The sequence below is a fragment of the Mytilus trossulus genome, chromosome 9 (genome assembly GCF_036588685.1).
Source record: "Mytilus trossulus isolate FHL-02 chromosome 9, PNRI_Mtr1.1.1.hap1, whole genome shotgun sequence".
Taxonomy (NCBI): Eukaryota; Metazoa; Mollusca; class Bivalvia; order Mytilida; family Mytilidae; genus Mytilus; species Mytilus trossulus.
The window spans coordinates 45,216,285-45,221,614 of NC_086381.1; positions in this window are offsets into that span (position 1 = coordinate 45,216,285).

Below are 5,330 nucleotides of genomic sequence, written 5' to 3' on the forward strand. Positions count from 1 at the left end.
GATGACAAAATAGAGGTCAAGTTTAATAGTGATGATTTTGACTTTTACCGTTAAGTAGTTATGGTTCTTGAAAGATCGTAAAATGGCGTTTCCAGTCATGTCCGAGCATTTACGCATGAACTGTTCTACCAAAGCTTTCCAAATTTTCATATGTTATTACTGATGACTAAATGGAGGTCAAGTTCAATAATGACGATTTTGACTTTTACTGTTCAGGAGTTATGGTTCTTGAAAGATTGAAAAATGGTGTTTCCAGGTGTGTCCGTGCATTTTCTCATGAACCATTCAACCAAAGCTTTTCAAATTTTAATATGTTGTTACTGATGACAAAAAGAGAGGTCAAGTTTAATAATGACGATTTTGACTTTTACCGTTCAGGAGTTATGGTTCTTGAAAGATCGTAAAATGGTGTTTCCATTCACGCTGTTGCATTTACTCACGAACCATTCAATCTAAGCTTTTCAAATTTTAATATGTTGATACTGATGACAAAATGGAGGTGAAATTTGATATTGATGATTTTCACTTTCACTCATCATCAGTAATGGTTCTTGTGACATTGCCAGGACACAAATAAATGTCAATAAATCCGGTTTGCTGTCGTTGTGACAGCCTCTTGTTAATTATAACTTCAGATCTTTACTTGTTTTATAGAAAGATACTGGAGTTTGTTTTGTATCTTTATAATTATATAATGGTGCCATATTTGCTTCTCTACATGGAAATAACTAGTAATTTGTTTGAGATTTATTATTAAAATGAGTGAAAGATTGAAATTTTATATAGGTTACTTTTACATATATATATGTCTTGTATTTGTACACCAAATTTGATATTGAATGTTTTTCTACAAAATTTGTAACTTCTATTTTTATATATGATATTTTTATAGTTCTTATAGACTTATATGATATTATATGATCTTGATTTTACTATTTTGTATTATATGTCTCAAATTCCAAATTCAGACAGAATCAAACTTGAATATAGTGTCCAAATTTGCCATAACTGTTTAGGGTTCAACCTTTGCAGTTGTATCAGGCTGTGCTCAGTGAAGCGTTTATTATATTTATAGATTTGGTGCTCATTTACAAACTTCAAGACACAAACAATTTTATCTTGCATCACATAATTGTCTCACCTAGAGGGAGAAAAAAGCAAGACATAGGTATGCTTTTTCTGGCTGCATCGGTGTCTACATTGTATTAGTTTGTGATAAGGTCTAGTTTTTGCAGAATCACTATAAGTAGGACAAGGATATTTAGTATGCAGTTGTATAAGCAATGGCATTCTGATCTCCGCCACCTGAGTCATGTTTTATAAACTTTTGCTTCATTTACATTTATAAGTATGTGATTAGTTCAGTTAAGTTAGTTTGTTTGTACCTTTCACAGTCATTTTTTGTTGAGTTATTATTGTTTATAAGTTTTCACACGTTAAATCAAACTTTTTAGATTTAGCAATGTTCTTAAAAAGGTTAAACTGTCTATTTTTATTATACCTGGCCGAGTGGTTTGTTCATTGCAATAATTTTATTTGTTCATCATTTTTAACCAGATTTTTGGGACGGCAGGCTGTTGTGGGCGGTCGGCAATCAAATGTTGTCCATGCATTAACTCATGAACCGATTAACCAAAGCTTTTAAAATTTTAATATGTTGTTACTGACAACTAAATGAAGGTCAAGTTCAATAATGGCGATTTTGACTTTTATCGTTCAGGAGTTATGGTTCTTGAAAGATTGAAAAATGGAGTTTCCAGTCGTGTCCGTGCATTAACACATGAACTGTTCTACCAAAGCTTCCCAAATTTTAATATGTTGTTACTGATGACAAAATGGAGGTCAAGTTAAATAATGACAATTTTGACTTTTACCGTTAGGAGTTATGGTTCTTGAAAGATTAAAAAATGGTGTTTCCAGTCGTGTCTGTGTATTTTTTCATGAACCATTCAACCAAAGCTTTTCAAATTTTAATATGTTGTTACTGATGACAAAATAGAGGTCAAATTCAATAATGACGATTTTGACTTTTACCGTTCAGGAGTTAAGGTTCTTGAAAGATCGTAAAATGGTTTTTCCATTCAAGTTGTTGCATTTTCTCATGAACCATTCAATCTAAGCTTTTCAAATTTTAATATGCTGATACTGATGACAAAATGGAGGTCAAATTTGATATTGACGATTTTCACTTACCATTCATCAGTAATGGTTCTTGTGACATTGCCAGGACACAAATAAATGTTAATAAATCCGGTTTGCTGTCGTTGTGACAGCCTCTTGTTAGTTATAGTTCTAAGCATCTAGATAAGTATTATCCTTATCTTGTCCAACCTGGAAAAAGTGTTACTCAAACAACTTCCTGTTTGGTCGGGGCCTTGGTCTAGGTAGTTACTACTGTAATCCCTAGCCAATAAACACTGAGGTTGTCAGTTCCAATCTGGTGCATGTGACTTCTATCTTAATTGACTAGAATTGTTAGCTTTCCTATGGAAGGTCAGTGTTTTTTTTGGGCACTCTGGCTTCTTCCACCAATAAAAACTGGCCACCACAAAATAGCCTAAATGAGGTGCTACAAAGTGGTGTTAAAACACAAAAAATCAAATCAAATTCTGTTTGGGTCACAGGTTTCAGTGCAAAAGTGTTCAGTGAGTACAGAGGGAAGGAATAGTTAAAAGAATGATCACATATTAAAATTTAGATACTTTAAGAACTTCGTTTTAAAAGAGAAATAAAAGTTTAAAAAAAAGGTAAGAAGTTTTCATGATGTTTTGATCATGGCTGCATTTTCCTTTGATATTTTTTCTCTTTGAACTTTACAAATAGGCCAAATCTCACACATTTGCTGTATGAAAGTGGTCAAAACTAAAATTATAGGGCAATTAAAATTTGAATGCCCAAAAAGCATTGAGTAAGGTATGTTACACAGTAATTTTTTTATTGACTTGTCATTAAATGAAAAATTAAATCATTTAAATATAATTTTTAATTATAACTTCAGATCTTTTTATGTGTTTTATAGAAAGATACTGGAGTTTGTTTTGTATCTTTATAATGGTGCCATATTTGCTTCTTTACATGGAACTTATTTGTTATTTGTTTGAGATTTATTTTTAAAATGAGTGAAAGATTGAAATTTTGTATAGGCAACTTTTACATATATATGTCTTGTATTTGTACACCAAATTTGATATTGAATGTTTTTCTACAAAATTTTAACTTCTTTTTGTATATATGATATTTTTATAGTTCTTATAGACTTATATGATATTATATGATCTTGATTTTACTATTTTGTATTATAACATGTCAAGAACTATTTTTTTTACATCATATATTTTTCTACCATAAGCCTAATTCACCATTTAAGAATTTTAGACTTGTGGATTATTCCACTGGTACAGATATAGTTAACCAACAGATTGATGTTCAGATCTGTTGTCCATGCTTTGCTTATAAATAAGGGTTTTGCAATGCTTTGTCGTAGCTTGTTTTAAATACCTTTGATATTCTCTGGTTTTGTTTAATGACACACACTATCACAATTTTGAATGCAAAAATCTCATTGGTTGAAGTAATAATTACCAGAACAGAAGGGTATATGGTGATTTGTCAGATCCTTTTAAGTGAAGTGTTGACACATGTACAGAATTTGTATTTTTATACTATTTTCATATAACAACTTTTGACTCCAGATTATACAATACACCTAATCGCTATTTTTTCCATTCCGGATAAGTTCTAAAATTACACAACTTTTTCATCCAGTTGAAGCTATCTGGGACCCTGTTGAAACAATTCACCATGCATGGTACTTTTTAATGAGACCTTTTTAAACTACTGTAAATACTTCAAACAAAATATTTTTTAACTCAATTTTAATTTCGAAAAAAAGTTGATCATACTGTATCTAAGTTTCTTGATGATCACTTTCTAAAGTTTTTTCTCCCTCAGCTCACTTCTGATGACCTCCATTTTTCGGCCAGTGACCTAAACAGGAAGTTGTATAAATGAGTGTTTTTCCCGGAATGGACTAAATATCATTAGGTGTATTTTCAACAGGTTACCTAATCTATGGTGGGCTCTTCTGATACTCTATCAAGTTAGAGCAACCAAAAGAAGTAAAATCAGACATATAATTAACTTGTGCAATTTGGGATTATTTGTTGTGTATAGAAAAATTTATTTCCCAAAAAATGCACAGATTGAAGTGTTGATTAAACTTATTTACGTTGCTCTAACTTGACGAAGGTATCAGGATGTCCTACCAAAGATAAGGATATACCTGTCAAAAAAAATTAACTCTGGAGTCAAAAGTCTGTAATCTAAAAATAGTCGAATAGATCATGCTTTACTAGAATGCTGAAAATTTAAATGGTGCATCCTCCATTATTTTTGCTCCATTAGTATTATGCTTTTTATCTGAAAGTGCTACAGATCTGTTAATATTGCTGACATTTATTCTTATCCCAGGCATAGATTACCTTAGCTGTATTTGGCACAACTTTTTGGAATTTTGGGTCCTCAATGCTCTTCAACTTTGTACTTGTTTGGCTTTATAAATATTTTGAAATGAGCGTCACTGATGAGTCTTATGTAGACGAAACACGCGTCTGGCGTACTAAATTATAATCCTGGTACATTTGAAACTGGTTATACCTTTTTTTGAGGAGAAAAACAAGAATGTAACATACAGAAACCAAAACCTCTCTAATTTAGAAACCTATATGTACTGAACCTTGGCATTGAGGAAGACAATGAATGTCATCCATTAGTTTGACGTGTGAGACCAAAAACCCACAATTCAATCCTTGCAAAAGTCAAGGGAATTACTTTTAAACTAGTCACTTTCAAATTTATACAAGTTATGTTGACAATGATGCTCTTTTTATGTCTATATATGAAAATTTCTGATCATTATTAATTTCTCAATCAGGAATTACAGGGTAGCTGTTTCTCTTATGGTGCTAGTATAGATTCTCATTTAGCTGTTTTGTCCCATGATCCTTCAGTTCTAGGAGACAAAACAGTTAACATTGAAACTATCCCATAACATATAGCCAGTCAATTACACTATAAGAGGAAGGCTGGGAGAAAGGAGAAAAAATAAAATATCTCTCGTTTTAAAAAATGATCTAATATTTCAAGAAAAATTATCTCAAAAGGAGATGTTTTATTCTAATAGAAGAAAGGAGAACGGGGGTAGGAGAAAGGAGAAGAGGGTGGGAGAAGGGAGAAGGGTACCCCCTGTCCTCCCCCTCCACTATAATCTTGGATTGTGGTTTTTTTAAGAATGTTGTATTTTTATCAAACAATATTTGTGATGTTTATGC